Consider the following 16,589-nt stretch of genomic DNA (forward strand, 5'->3'; position numbering starts at 1 on the left):
ATACAAAATTCGAAGAAACTAAATATCTGTGGAGCTGAGAGGAAGGGAAGGTGGAGGGGAGCAGAGAGGAAGGAGGCACAGTGGTGGAGAAAACACACAAATCTAAATTAGGCCTAAGGACATGCTGAGAGGATTCTGGCCCTGTTAACACGTGCATGGTCACATAACACTGCCGTGGCGATGCAGGGGTCAGGGAATGTGAAACGCCATCCGCCAGCTGACTACCGGTAGCCACGGTGTTTGGCCACGCTAACAAATCTGTTTTACTGACAAATGTATGCAGCCAGCCCAGAGAAATGAACCAGAGAAATAAATTAACATTATGGGTTAAAGATGCACTATCCAGAAATTGCTTTGCCATTTCATGATTGCTAAAATGTATATATTTTGCCTAATTTAATTTTATGTGATAAAACAAGCATTGTACCATCTAAACCGCTGTGAAATATATTTTCTATAACCAAATATATTGTATTTCCAGATGTTTGAAGCTGGTCTTCAAAACCGAAAGTAAAAGACACAAAACTAAACTTAAAATTGAGAAGATCTATAACGCGCATTTCTTTGTGAATTTTGTCAGGTCGCCCAAAAAGTGACATATTGCAGCTACAAGCTACATTGACAACAACACCATGTCAATGCCTCAAACGTTTTAGGCTAAAATGACAACCCCATTGTAGAAGTGGAAGTGTACTTATCTTATCAGCACACTATACTTGTGATGAATAAAACTACTATACAGATGGTTTTTCAAAACCTAAAACCCGAAATACCATCCATGAATGCAATATGAAAAATCAAGCAAAACAACCCACCCAGTCTAGCTCCTGCATCAGGCTTCCCCACTCCTAACATTTAGTGTTCCAGATCAGCACAATGCTTGGAGGGTAGTGATGATTCAGAGAGGGAGAGATCAGGGCTGTGGCGGTGGGAGCCACATGCAGCAGCAGCGGCGGTGGTTAGTTTGCGGGGACGTTTAGGAAACAGCAACGTACTGTACGTACCGACCGAGGCCTGCGCTCCATTTGGAGCCCAAGTCCCACGATGATGACATCATGTGAGCATCCCAAATGGCACTCTAGTCCCGACACAGGGCCACTACTTTTAACCAGGTCCCATAAAGCTCTGGTCAAAAGTAGTGGACTACATAGGGAATAGGGTGCAATTTGGGCTGCACCCCGTGACACAGTGAGTAGGAGGCGTTAGAGGAGAAGAGCAAACAACATGAATTCCTCCCCGTCAACCTCACAGCTCTGCAGTTATTAGTACAGAGTCCATTGATCTTCCTAACCCACTAAATGACAGAGGCACACAGCCACGTTCAGGACGAAACCTCTGAATAATAGCATTAACACACACGAGCGCCTAGGAACGTATACGAAGAACACATACGTACAGTGGGGAGAACAAGTATTTGATTCACTGCCGATTTTGCAGGTTTTCCTACTTACAAAGCCTGTAGAGGTCTTTAATTTTTATCATAGGTACACTTTAGATGGAATCTAAAACAAAAATCCAGAAAATCACATTGTATGATTTTTAAGTCATTAATTTGCATTTTATTGTATGACATAAGTATTTGATCACCTACCAACCAGTAAGAATTCCAACTCTCACAGACCTGTTAGTTTTTCTTTAAGAAGCCCTCCTGTTCTCCACTCATTACCTGTATTAACTGCACCTGTTTGAACTCGTTACCTGTATAAAATACACCTGTCCACAAACTCAATCAAACAGACTCCAACCTCTCCACAATGGCCAAGACCAGAGAGCTGTGTAAGCACATCAGGGATAAAATTGTAGACCTGCACAAGGCTGGGATGGGCTTCAGGACAATAGGCAAGCAGCTTGGTGAGAAGGCAACAATTATTAGAAAATGGAAGAAGTTCAAGATGACGGTCAATCACCCTCGGTCAGGGGCTCCATGGAAGAAGTTCAAGATGACGGTCAATCACCCTCGGTCTGGGGCTCCATGCAAGATCTCACCTCGTGGGGCATCAATGATCATGAGGAAAGTGAGGGATCAACCCAGAACTACACGGCAGGACCTGGTCAATGACCTGAAGAGAGCTGGGACCACAGTCTCAAAGAAAAACATTAGTAACACACTATGCCATCATGGATTCAAATCCTGCAGCGCACGCAAGATCCCCCTGCTCAAGCCAGCGCATGTCCAGGCCCGTCTGAAGTTTGCCAATGACCATCTGGATGATCCAGAGGAGGAATGGGAGTCATGTGGTCTGATGAGACAAAAATAGAGCTTTTTGGTCTAAACTCCACTCACCGTGTTTGGAAGAAGAAGAAGGATGAGTACAACCCCAAGGACACCATCCCAACTGTGAAGCATGGAGGTGGAACATCATTCTTTGGGGATGCTTTTCTGCAAAGGGGACAGGACGACTGCACCGTATTGAGGGGAGGATGGGTGGGGCCATGTATCGCGAGATCTTGGCCAACAACCTCCCTCAGTAAGAGCGTTGAAGATGGGTCAGGGCTGGGTCTTCCAGCATGACAACGACCCGAAACACACAGCCAGGGCAACTAAGGAGTGGCTCCGTAAGAAGCATCTCAAGGTCCTAGAGTGGCCTAGCCAGTCTCCAGACCTGAACCCAATGGAAAATCTTTGGAGGGAGCTGAAAGTCCGTATTGCCCAGCGACAGCCCCGAAACCTGAAGTATCTAGAGAAGGTCTGTATGGAGGAGTTGGCCAATTTCCCAGCTGCAGTGTTTGCAAACCTGGTCAAGAACTACAGGAAACGTATGATCTCTGTAATTGCAAACAAAGGTTTCTGTACAAAATAGTAAGTTCTGCTTTTCTGATGTATCAAATACTTATGACATGCAATAAAATGCTAATTAATTACTTAAAAATCATACAATGTGATTTTCTGGATTTTTGTTTTAGATTCTGTCACTCACAGTTGAAGTGTACCTATGATACAAATTACAGACCTTGACATTTTGTAAGTAGGAAATCCTGCAAAATCAGCAGTGTATCAAATACTTGTTCTCCCCACTGTACGTGCACACACAAACACACTGGACATGCGCGCGCACACACACACACACCCCCCCAAACATGTGAAAGCTAATACCAACTAACAAAAGCTCTTCCAAACAAACATACTGTACACACATACTGTACAGTTCAAACAAGCAAACACCAAACTATTTCCCCTTCTTAGTGCCGGTGACAGACAGTACTTGACCTGTCCATGTAAGTGCCTGTGAGTGTGTGAGAAAGTAGGAGGAGATACGATGAAACAACTAAACAGACCCCATTGTCTGGCCCCTTACTCAGGAGGCCTTCAAATCATTTACACACCAACTTCTTCCACCTCTTCACACAACCCATGATGTTTAAATTAAAGAGGGCCGGGATTGGAGAGGAGGGGTTTTCCTGAACATAGTTGAAAATTATTTTCTCTGGACAGTTTTAAGAGTCTACATCCTGTGTTGGAGTTCTCTAATCATCACCAGCGCAATTTACAATCAGAACACACAGCAAGACAGCCGGTCCAGACCAGCTCATCTGTTGACATTGGCCCTGGTCCTCCTCCGTCTCGCTGTGCTGGGGCTATGCTGCAGCTGCCATTTGAGTGGGGGACACGGCACCGGGCCCTGACAAGGGTGGGGCCCCACCTCTAAGGGCACCAAAGCAACCGCACACACACACACACACACAGTGTACATGCAGAAGGATATGTGCGGACACACATGGAAATGCACTTGTGCACACATAAGCCCAATGCACGATTGCTCACTTTATAAACACACACATGCAATGCACACTAATACAGCAAAGGCACACAATATCTCATACATAACTGCATAAACACTCAGTGTTACCACAAGAACACAAACACACAAGACCTGCTTCTTCTCAGCATCTGTGCTGTTTTAGTGTGGCCCTAGTTCAGATACTGTGTATGTGTGTGTGTGTCAGGATGCTCTCCCACCCACAGTTCCCAGCTGGCCACCATCCCAGGGCTGCTGCTGCGCCGCGGGGCTGAACAGAGCTCACTGTGTGTGTGTGTGTGTGTGTGTGTGTGCTCCCTCACAGCCCCAGACTGTCCTGACCAATGTGCTTCTGATTAGGTGGCTTAATTACAGCTGTAAAAACAATGTTGAGATAAGCCTCAAAATTGCACAGTGTGTCAGATACTATTAGCCAACCTTGGACGGCAGCCATTGGTATCCAACTCTTCCAACGAACAACCCCCCCACCCCACCCAGAGGGGAGGGGGGGTTGAGTTTGTCTTGGTCTCCGCTACAGACAGGAAAGGCAGAGAGGAAACCTGGTGGAATGTTCACACGTCGAAAACGAGGGTGAGAAGAGAAAAAAAACGTCCCCTCTTCAGCTGGAGCAGGTGTGATTTACACTTCATTAGGATAAACGGCTCTTTAAACCTGGGCTGTTGTCTTTTTGGGGGAGTGGAACGGCCAGCGCCGGCTCCATGGGTAAGCCGATATTCTATTAGCAAACAGACTGGGAGAGAAGAGGGAAGGTTTCCAGGTCTGGGAGCCTGGAAGGTCAGCCTGTGTGGGTGGTGACATCAGACAGTGTTCAGGTCTTTGTGAGTCAGTGACAGTGACTAAAGTACAGGAGGAAAAGGTGTGCCAGAGGCCTCTTCATGGAGACCATGTTCAGAAAGAAATTACAAGAAGTAGAGAAAACCTCTTGCACACAAATCCTGGGTGGTCCCTAAAACTGTCAGACCCGTCCAAGAAAGAGCCAGTCCTTTTTCTTCCCCCCCTGTATCCCTGAGGTTCCTTCAGCCCCAGTGTTTTGGGGGAACCAGGTGTCACGGGTGAACGGGGACATTCATCAAGCTCACTTACAGCTCATCAGCTCGGCTCAGACGACCGATGGGGCCCGCTGGAGAAAGAGAGAGACAAACAGAGAGGGCGGGTTTCAATTTTGAATAAGCGGAGCTGGGACGCGTACGGGCATGTTTCCAAACCTCGGCCGGGCCTACACCGTGGCCTCCACCGTGGCCTACACAGACACGGCAGTATGCCTCTCCACAAGGCTCACATGGCTGTCACAGTCCCACGCAAAGAGAGAGAGAGGGAGGGAGAGAGAGTGTGAGAGTGCGAAGGAATAGCGAGGGAGAACATGGGACCGAGAGAGAGAGAGTGGGCCAGAGAGCAAGTTGCCACCGCCTATATTGATTACTGAGGTCTAGGCCGAGTTGGTCTCACTCTCTCCACTTCCCTTCCTCCTGAAAGCCCCTTTGCCGTGCGTCGCTATAGGTGGAGGCTATCTGCCATCGTTTGAATAATTGATGGCTGATTCAAGGCAATCAGGTCCTCACAAGACAATACACTCCTCCCCTGGGGAAGAGAGAGGAGGGAGAAACGGGCCTCTGTGTGTCCCGGGCACTGTGTTAAAGCTAAAAGCTTTTAGGCAGCTCAGAGAAGTCCAGCAGCAACTCTCGTTGCATAACGGGCCAGTCAGAGTGGCATTCCCATAAAGACAGAGGCAGAGAGAAAGAGAGAGATGTGTACGGCATTCAAAGTGTTTCAGAGAAAGACAGAGAGAGTGTGTGTGCATGCGTGCCTGTCTGTGTGAATTTGTGTGTGTGTGTGTGCTCGCGCTCTGGTATGCGAGACCCCTTCCACCAAACAGGAAACCTGTACAGTTAATAGCGCCACAACCCTTTTCCTCTTGTACAGTACAGGGTGACGGCGGACAGGAGAAAAGGGAATCTAAGCCAATCTGATCCCAAATCAGTCTATGTACACACAGAGGCTGCATTTCGACAGGCAGCACCAATTCTGATCTTTTTTTTCCTTTCACTAATCAGAAAAGATCTGATGTGAAAATATCTGATGTGATTGGTCAAAAGACCAATTAGTGGGAAAAAAAGATCAGAATTGGGCTGCCTGTGTAAACGCAGCCAGAGAGAAACGGATCTAATTTCCACTGGGTAAAACACAAGGCAGCAACAGCAGTGTGAGGCCGGCCAGCCACATATGGAAATAATACTAGCCATCACCTCATTACTAATGGTCATGCTTTGCTATCTGAGAGGTTGTACTGAAGCACAAGGCAATAGAATAACACAGGAATTAGACACTTCTGGGTAGAAGGCCAATCTCGCTCTCAAGTTAAACAGATAATTAACAAAAGTGAAATAAACAATGAGAAATGAACAGTCAACATTACAGTCAAAAGAATAGAGACATTTCAAACGTCATATTGAGTATAGTGCTGTAACAGTGTCTCCCTGGTCCTCATCTCTACATCTCATGAGTGTTTCAGTTACTGGATGTTGTTGCTCTAGGAGAATAAGAACGGCCGGGTCATCAGGTTGGGTTGGGAGCGTCGCTGTCTCTTGATGTGGGAGTTTCACTGGGGTTTACTACTGCTGTCCTGTCATCACTTCCTTTAGTGGGTGAGAGTGTTGGCTGATCTCTGAGGACCACCAACATGGTGTCTTTGTCTGGGAAAAACAGGCTGTTACGGACTGACTGACTGACTGACTGCATATAGGTCTATGCATCACTCTAGACTACAGAGAGCACACAAAGCTTTACCCACACACCACACACACACCCACCCAGTTAGAGAGCCATCTCTATGTTTGCTTTGCATGGTCCCGTGCCTGTCAGTCCACCCAGGTCCTCTCAGACTGACCTCATCATCACACACACTGAGGAACCTACAAACAATTCAGAAGTTCGACACAGGCCTAGATCTACTGTATCTACAGGGGTGTTCAATGGCAAAGACAGAATGAAGGTTCATTCAGGGGGGGGGGGGCACAGCTTTGTCATTGTAACTTAAGCTTTTCTCAAATGAACAAAAAACACACAAAAGACAAGTGTTGACTTAAGTCACAACACAACACAACACATCCCAATCCATTTCTAAACGGTAAAAGACCTCTCAGTACTTGAATTAGATTCAAAGTGCATTAAGCTTTGTACTGTGTACGAAAGTGTTTGGGCTCATTTCAATATCAAAAGACATGTGTTTGTTAATTTGCATTATAGGGGGGGGCAGTTGCAACAGACCAAGTCTGAAACCAAGTCCCCATCGGGCTCAATCGAAATATTGACACAATGTAAAAAAAGAAGATGATATAATTTAGAAATGTTTAAATATTATATCATACATACTACCGAGATGAAAAGGAGTCAGTCCAATTAGATGCGTTACAAAAAACATTCTTACTTTAATTTTCACGTCATTATTTTGTTACAAAGCTGTACTGATTTACTATCTAGTGATGCAACCGACACGGAACTTTTCCTTTTCTACTGGATCATTCTAAAACTGTTGAAATAAAAATGAAATGACCTGAGAGTCATAATGAAATATGCTAAAATTGTCAACACCACCAACCTAAGATGGCAAAATTGCTTATTTTAACTTTCAGCAACATCAACCGGTTTTCCTTTGTTCCGATGTAGTATGGAGGAAGCTATCTTGCATATTCATGGCCTGCCTGTTTTGAGGGCTTGTCACTGTGATTGCTGTCTCCGACCCTGCCTGCCTAGCGCTCAGGACGCCGTCAGCACCGCGGCGAAACGCTCTCTGCCTCACACTTAACACAACCCAACTGACATAACGGAGCGCTTGAACTGACGGCAGATGGAGTCGGCCCCGCCGCTCCCGGTGAATCAACGGGACATGATAAACCACTGACTCAGAGGTCACCATCACCTTCTGGGAGAGCCTCTGTCGCTGGGTGGGAGCAACCAACACACACAAAAACAAGGAAATGTACGCACACACACACAGACCGGCGTACACATCTTCTCACTTCCTGACTTTGGCTGGGTTAAATACATCAAACCCCCACAGCCTGGCGTGTGACCTGCCTCCCACCTCAGCAGTAAAAGGGAAGAGACAGCCGGGGGGGAGGAGGGAGCCCTATAGCTTCTCAGTAAGAGAGCCAGTATGGATTTAGGACTTAAACTTGGGTAGTTATAAGGTCGATATAATATTGAAATGCATGGGAATAATTCCCTTTTGCTGTGGACAGGTAGCTGGGTCAGTCTGAAGGATTAATAAAACAGCTAGCAGTATTTTGCTGTGATGAAAGTTCTCATTGAGCCTGTATCCCCCTGTAGCTCAGTGAAACAGAACAGGAGCTCAGTGATTGATTCATCAGCAAGGCCAATACGTACAGGAAGGTCGTGACCTCAACATGCATACAGTACAGTGGTGGGTTTAGACACTGCGAGGGCCGTTGTAAGGTGTGTGTGTGTGTGTGTGTGTGTGTGTGTGTGTGTGTGTGTGTGTGTGTGTGTGTGTGTGTGTGTGTGTGTGTGTGTGTGTGTGTGTGTGTGTGTGTGTGTGTGTGTGTGTGTGTGTGTGTGTGTGTGTGTGTGTGTGTGTGTGTGTGTGTGTGTGTGTGTGTGTGTGTGTGTATTCACTGCCTTCAGAAACTATTCCCGCCCCATGACTTTTCCCCCCAAAAAATGTTACAGCCTGAATTGAATAAGTATTAAATGTAAATGTGTCACTGGCCTACACACAATACCCCAAAATGGACAAAAAAGGTGGAATAAAAAAAGGAAGAAAGAAATTGAATCCAAAATGAACTACTGAAATGTCTTGAGTCAGTAAGTATTCAACCCCTTTGTTACGACAAGCCTAAATAAGTTCAGGAGTAAAAATGTGCTTAACAAGTCGCATGGGCTCATTAAGTTGCATGGATTTTGAAATGACTACCTCATCTCTGTACACCACACATAGAATTATCTGTAAGGTCCCTCAGTCGAGCAGTGAATTTCAAACACATATTCAACCACAAAGACCAGAGAGGTTTTCCAAAGCCTCACAAAGAAGGGCACCTATTGGTAGTTGGGTAAAAATAAAATAAAAACTGACATTGAATATCCCTTTGAGCATGGTAAGGTTATTAATGACACTTTGGATGCTGTATCAATACATCCAATTACCCAAAGTTAGCTAGATGGAATCCCCGAGCTGACAAGGTACAAATCTGTCGTTCTGCCCCTGAACAAGGCAGTTAACCCACTGTTCCTAGGCCGTCATTGTAAATACGAATTTGTTCTTAACTGACTTGCCTGGTTAAATAAAGGTTCAATTAAAACTCAAATAAATACAGGCATCCTTCAGTTGCCGGAGAGGAAAGAAATGGCTCAGGGATTTCACCATGAGGCCAATGGTGACTTTAAAACAGTTTAATGGCTGTGATAGGAGAAACCTGAGGATGGATCAACAATGTTGTAGTTACTCCACAATACGAACCTAAATGACAGAGTGAAAAGAAGGAAGCCAGTACAGAATTAAAATATTCAAAAACATGCATCCTGTTTGCAACAAGGCACTAAAGTAAAACTGCAAAAAAGGTGGGAAAGCAATTTGTATTCAAGACAAAAAGTTATGATAGGGCAAATCCAATACAACACATTACTGAGTACCACTCTCCATATGTCCAAGCACAGTGGTGGCTGCATCATGTTATGGTATGCTTGTAATCGTTAATGACTGGGGAGGTTTTTAAGGTTAAAGAAAAAGAAACGGATGGAGCTAAACACAGGCAAAATCCTAGAGGAAAGCCTGGTTCCGTCTGCTATCCACCAGACTCTGAGAGACAAATTCACCTTTCAGCAAGACAATAACCTAAAACTCCAGGCCAAATCAACACCGGAGTAGCTTACAGCGAGGACAGTGAATGTTCCTGTGTGGCAGAGTTACAGTTTCGACTTAAATCTACTTGAAAACAGTTGTCTAGCAATGACCAACAACCAGAACAGAACTTTCTAAAGAATATTGGGGAAATGTTGCACAACCCAGGTGTGGAAAGCTCTTAGAGACTTACCCAGAAAACTCACAGCTGTAATCTCTGCCAAAGGTGCTTCTACAAACTATTGACTCAAGTATGTGAATATGTGAATATGTGAGTATGTGAATATGTGAATATGTGAATATGTGAATATGTGAGTATGTGAGTATGTGAGTATGTGAGTATGTGAGTATGTGAGTATGTGAGTATGTGAATAGGTGAATATGTGAATATGTGAATATGTGAATATGTGAATATGTGAATATGTGAATATGTGAATACGTGAATATGTGAATACGTGAATACGTGAATACGTGAATACGTGAATACGTGAATATGTGAATATGTGAAAACTTAAGTCAATGAGATAGTTCCGTATTTCATTTTCAATAAATTAGCAACCATTTAAAAAAACATGTTTTTCCCTTTGTCATTATGATGTATTGTGTAGATGGGTGAGATTTAAAAAAAAATCATTTTTGAATTGAGGCAGTGACAACAAAATATGGAATAAGTCAAGGGTATGAATACTTTCTGGAGGCCCTGTACACACGCCAGCGCATCGCTCTGCTGCTCCAACCCTCTACACTACCAACAACACACTACAAGCACGCTGGTGCCGATGTAAGCTCACTATTCTGTGTGTGCATTCCCCGTGGAATCTCCATGTCAGTACATTACCGTATAAGTGGCGGAACTGACTGTGGGGACTCTTTCATACACATACATACAGTACAAACACAATTGATCTTCTAGCAGCATGCTCCGAGAGAGGGGAGGCTTGCAGAGAGGAAAGATCTATACATTTACAAGTAATAGATCACAGGCACTCATACGGAAATAATAACTCTGCATTGAAGGGGACAAAACACCTGTTTGATAAGGATGTGACATGGGTCCAATATCTCCCCAGAACATTAAAATATAGTGTATCATATCAGCCATTGAACTGTAAAGATGTTTATAGTAAGTAATATATACTATTTTATGAACAGAGTACCATGTAACATTTTGATTCGTTGTAGATTGGCCATTTCTTTTGTATTTAGGCATTTATATATTTTTCTTCACGGACACATTATCCCCTTCGGGATGATCAAATGCTGAATATGTCGTCAAAACATTTGTACCTCAATCAAATGGTGTTTATGTCAATCTTGTGTTTGTGTTTGTAGCAGTAGTTCACTGTGGACACGTCAGTGGGAGGACGTTGTCATCTACTATAAACATGAAGGTTTCAGGAAGCATGGGGACTCAGAATGATAATGCTAGGGTCACTCTTCACATGTTCTGTTAAATTAAATCAATAAACAGATATAGATGTATATTTTCAGCAGTACAGAGGTTGCATACTTCCTTGTTAGTAAAGGGAATTATTTACAAATTGGGGTTTTTTCAACATTAAAAAAATATATATATATATATATATATGACTAATATTGGCTTTGCAGCTAATCGATTCTCCCCATGTATATTTCTGTTGTATAAGAGTGAGGGCATTAGTTACTTTAAAATAAACACTTTCTCTTAGATCTTGGTTGAGGCTGCTGTGCACTCAGACAGCAGTCAATGATATGTTTGAAATTAAAATAAATGGACTGAAGAGAGTTGATCTGTGTCTGTGTCTGTGTGTGTGTGTGTGTGTGTGTGTGTGTGTGTGTGTGTGTGTGTGTGTGTGTGTGTGTGTGTGTGTGTGTGTGTGTGTGTGTGTGTGTGTGTGTGTGTGTGTGTGTGTGTGTGTGTGTGTGTGTGTGTGTGTGTGTGTGTGTGTGTGTGTGTGTGTGTGTGTGTGTGGCATTGCGTTCGTGCGCGCTTGTCTGTGTAGTGAAGTGAGTTGCTCTGTGAGAGACTAATGAGAGTGATCACAGATGCTGAGAGACCAAACAGTCTGAAACAGAGAGGAGCTTGTTCTCTCCCACTGAAATAGAGGAGCCTTTAAAGAATATTATCTTTAAAGAAAGAAAAAAACACAAAGGGTGACAGTTAAGAATAATGATGGAATTATATTTCCTTTAAATGTAGAAACACCCTAAACTACTAGTACTGCGACTAATTCACCATTCAGCTATGAATTGGTTGTATTATATTGAGACCACTGCACATTTTACTGAATGCTTATACTGTTTAATGTACAGTAACAACACTATGCATTGTGTTTGTGTGGTTTTGATCTCTACCCCATCTACAGTAAAAATTTTGTAAGGTACAGTAACAACACTATGCATTGTGTTTGTGTGGTTTTGATCTCTACCCCATCTACAGTAAAAATGTTTGTAAGGTACAGTAACACTATACATTGTGTTTGTGTGGTTTTGATCACTAACCCATCTACAGTAAAAATGTTTGATGGAGAAGACGAGGTCAAAGTGCATACAGTATGTTGTTAATGTACAGTAAAGACAATAATATGGATGTTCAGCAAGTACTGTAGATAAATGAGAGAGAGAGACAGAGAGAGAGAAAACTAGTTGGTCTATTTAAACTCTTCCCCCGCAGGGTAGAGTATTTACAAGGAAACGGTTATCATTTAGTCTCTGTTGCGGATCAAGATGTCAGGCTCCACAGAGAATCTTCCCAGTGCTGTGAGGGGCAAAAGTGCATTTTAAGAGCCTCAGGATCTGAAGGGGAAAAAATTATTTGCAAATGTCCAAATATCTCTAATTGACCTGGACTGTGGCCTGTGTGCAGGAACTGCTTGAAATCGATAGCGAGTGCGTTAATGTGCTTTTTCCTGAAGAAAAAGTATTGTTGCTGCTCAAAGGAAGAGGGTCATACAGAAAAAGCACAACATATCATTAAGTCACTGTGGACCGGATGATGAAGAAGCCTATAACTACCTCTCATAATGGAGGACTGGAGAAGTCTCAATTGCTTGTGTTGAATGAATTGCGATTCCTTTTCCCCCACCAATCAGACAGGGAGTTACCTACTGCTACTCGAGTTGCCTATTCAGTGTTCAGTACTGTGTACATACTATACATGTCATTTATGATAGCGTACACAAACACATTAGTCCCCACTGAAATCCCAGTAAGCTACCTCAGAGTCAGGTGTATTTGTTTCTTTGTGTGTTTAGTGAGATAAATCAATGTGCCGTATTGCAATGGATGATGGGATTCACAATTAGCCCCAGCACAGTGAATCCCTGAGTGTCCGTGGGTGGGTGGTGTGTGTGGATAATGACTTACAGTCAAGCTGACACTCCTTCACTCTTCCCCCTCTGGCCCTCCTGCCTGCGGGTCCCTCTCCTGTCCAGGTGCCTTGTGGAGTAACGGCCAGCTAGGCGAGCTAGGCCAGGTGGGCGAGGAGAGCCCCTCCCTGGTGGCGCTGGGGCGTGACAGCTCGACGCGCTCTTTGACCTGCAAGGAAGGCAAAACAACATCAATGGTAATTCCCCTTCAAACACATTAACTGGGAAGAACCGAGTCCCACCGAGCCCCTCTGAGTGGACTCGCATTGATCGCCCAGACTCCAGAAATCTATGAATAAATTTAGCACTAATTGATTTTTTTTCTCAATTTTTTATTTTCTCAACAGAAAATAAATCTAATAATTCTCTGAATGGAAGCGATGAATGTCAAAGATGGGAAAACTGCCTTTTCTTTACTTAAAATTATGAGGGAAATACAATCTACGAGCAACAATAAATCCTACGAAATTCTGAATAGTAGTGGCCCAATGGCCAGTCCCCTAGACCGGTTTATTTTTACTAGAGCTAGTAATTTTATTATATTGAGACTTGACAAGAGTCAATAGAAAGTCCACCTTGAGCTTCTGTTGCCAAGTAAACAAACAAAGAGAATTCATTGTATCGGCTGCCGTGGCAACAACCCCAGAAATTAACCCATTAGGGTCTTAGGATTCAGCTACCTTTTAATTGCTTTCAATGGGGATTGGAGAAGCCTGATGGTTAGAGGGGAAACAGTGTCACATCTGCATTACAAGGGTTTTCCATCCCCTCGCACCCGCGAGTTGGAGGAGTGATATTGTCAATATTGAAAGAGAAACATTTTAAAAGGATCCAAAATCTCAAGTGTACGGTTGTACATTCTGGCACCAAAGAGAGAGCATTGTTTTTTAAATAATGTTCAGAATCTTTAGAAATAATATATTTCAACATAACATGATAAAGAAGCGATTGATTGAGAGAGCAATATTTTTTTTCCCTGAAAATTACATTGGCAAACAAAAATCCCTGGTCTCAAATACTCTCTCTCTCTCCTGTGATTTCATATTACGTTAACAAAAATACAAACATTCAAATGGTTGTTGAAATGCAGCACACAACTGACAATTGGAGTCCCAGAAAAATAATACTAATTTCTGAAGACAGTTGACCAATATCAGAAAAATACAAGTGTACAGTAAATCAACTTTGGACATCAATGCAGCACCTCAGTGTGACATACTGTCTACATATGTAGTACCCAAGCCTTACTGAGAATACATTAAAATATGAAGCTTTGTATAGTGCTATAAAACTAGCAGAACATAATACCCGTTCCAGCCTTCTTCCAAGACCTACAAATAAACATTCAAACATGGATTGATGTTCTGAATGTAAATTACTACACTAAATAAAGACTGGACACAAAGAGATTGCGCATGTGTGAATAAAAATATATCCTCACATTTTATTCTGATCTTCATTTTTACCCATTTAGGTATTCTGATGGTGAGGTTGTACTTTGCTGTGGTATAAACTCGGCAATCACCAAATCAAAGAGACTGCTTCTTCTAAGACTGTAGGACTCATGGAGTTGAGCTGCAATACTGACCAGATTCAGGTATCATACTGCCACCTGTTGGTGACAAGGCAGAACAACAGGAGAAAAATGATTTTCTTTTGGGGGGGGGGATAACTACCTACAGTACAGAATGTATTAGGATACAATAACTGTGCTTATCATAAATAGCTGGTAAAACACTTTGAATTGCAGGAGACTACTATACTAAGTAGTCACTGTAGGTAAACTGAGATCCCTGGGTCCCAAGCCCCACTGAATGAAACACGTGCTTCTGACAATGGTACCTTATTCCATGTATAGTGCATGGACCCAGGTCAAAGGTAGTGCACTACATATGGAATAGGGTGCCATTGTGGACACACCCATGGGATACATGTGGGTATACTCTCATCATCAAGTGCAAAGAAAGACATCTCCCTGATCGTTCCTCTATGTTTGATGGATGAGTTGTGCATATAATGACTGGACATTACCTCTGTAAATAAACAGGCTTCCACATCACAATGCCCCGACAAGCAGAACATCTGGGGGCGCCATGGAGACAGGATCAAAGGGCTTGTAGAATCTAGCGTCCTCCCCGGGTCTGACTGTACCAGACATGCATGGTGACATCATTCCCTTCAACAAGCAGCTGCAGTGTTTTCCTATCTAACTTACAAGTATGTCATCATCGACTTCATGCTAGTTTGTTAGTCATCAAGGTCTTGTTTTTTTGGATCGCAATTTGTTCATATTGGTTGTCAGACTGTTTAGTGATGTTGTAGCTGCTGGGTTGAAGTGGTGCTGATATACACCATACTGGTCAAACTGAGTTGAGTTCAACATTCCAACACTTGAGGACAGGTTCCCTTAGTGTGGCTGGATAGGGGACACACAGTGCTGTACAGAGAGGCCAGAGGTTTGACATGGGCCTATTTATTCTCCTTTAATCCTGACAGAAAATGGCTGCAAGGATCCAAGAAGAAATACGAATGTTGCCGAATGTATGATCAATGCAATGACAACATACAGGCAGCTTACAAAATAAGGAAAAGTGGACCGAAGAGGAAATAATGACAACTTTTCAACTGAGAAATACACACGATTATGCCGAAACGTTGCTGTAGCCAACACAGTAAAATGCTTAGATACGTATAATACAGCAACAGCACATACTGAGTGTTGTCCTCACCAGCACTTTCCAACTGTCAAATCCAATTGTCAAATCCAACTAACAAATCTCACCAAATAGCAAGCCGATGTTCTTCTGTACTGTTACAATGTGGGCCACAGAACTACACCACGCATTACAGATGTATGATCTTAATTTGAGCCAGTTTGCTACAGCAGGAAAAGAAACCTGTAGCAACAGGAAATTTGAATGATTTTGTGGATTATAATTCATGGATATTTTTGTAGGGGTCGATACATTTTCCGTAAGGGAAAATCAAGTCTGAAATTTCAACGTGGAAATAAAAAACTTCAGAAGCCTTTTTAAACCTCAAATACACGACACATTTTAAAATGTCCTGCATTGCAGGGTGATCAAATTACGATCCGACATATGTACTCTGGGTTGGTGTAGAACAAGTCGGACAAATGCTCTAGACCTTAATCAGTCAAGCTGTATTCACACAAGTGATTACAGGGCCGTGTAAAGTGGTGAGCAAGAGCATCTGTCACTGGGGTTGAAATTATTTCCAAACCAAATAGATGTAGTCTACGTACCTATCTGTAGGCTTTTACTGGGATGCAGTATTACATAAAGAATTTCCTAACAGATAACAAATAAAGTCACCATTTCAAAGCTCCATACCACACTTAAATCTAAATATTTATTGAATGACACATGTTTTACTACAGAAATGTGTTTAATCTGTCTTGTGTGTCAACTAAAGCAATACATCATCTTTCAAACAGTCTTTCAGATCAAACATAAACGTGGTGAAGTATGAATTGGGCTTAAATCATCTTTTCACAGAAAAAGTATTTTGAATTACTGCAATTTAGCATGTGTTGGGGAGAAGGAAGGACTAAATAAACCTAGTTCTGGGAGAAACCAGGCGTTGGAGGGGAAGGACTAAATAAACCTA

The 16,589-nt window shown here is 43.0% G+C and overlaps 1 long non-coding RNA gene across 2 annotated transcripts in view; it reads right to left on the reverse strand.

Moving 5' to 3' along the window:
• The window catches only part of LOC124012056, a 52,697-nt gene extending 37,113 nt beyond the window's left edge, over positions 1 to 15,584 (reverse strand). For both annotated transcript variants that reach the window (XR_006834647.1, XR_006834648.1), the window contains exons 1-3: positions 14,991 to 15,584; positions 14,401 to 14,571; positions 12,958 to 13,128 (exon numbers count right to left, since the gene is read on the reverse strand). This is a non-coding gene — a long non-coding RNA (uncharacterized LOC124012056). The remainder of the gene's footprint in view (positions 1 to 12,957; positions 13,129 to 14,400; positions 14,572 to 14,990) is intronic.
• Between the last annotated feature and the right edge of the window lie 1,005 nt (positions 15,585 to 16,589).

The sequence above is a fragment of the Oncorhynchus gorbuscha genome, linkage group LG24 (genome assembly GCF_021184085.1).
Source record: "Oncorhynchus gorbuscha isolate QuinsamMale2020 ecotype Even-year linkage group LG24, OgorEven_v1.0, whole genome shotgun sequence".
Lineage (NCBI taxonomy): Eukaryota > Metazoa > Chordata > Actinopteri > Salmoniformes > Salmonidae > Oncorhynchus > Oncorhynchus gorbuscha.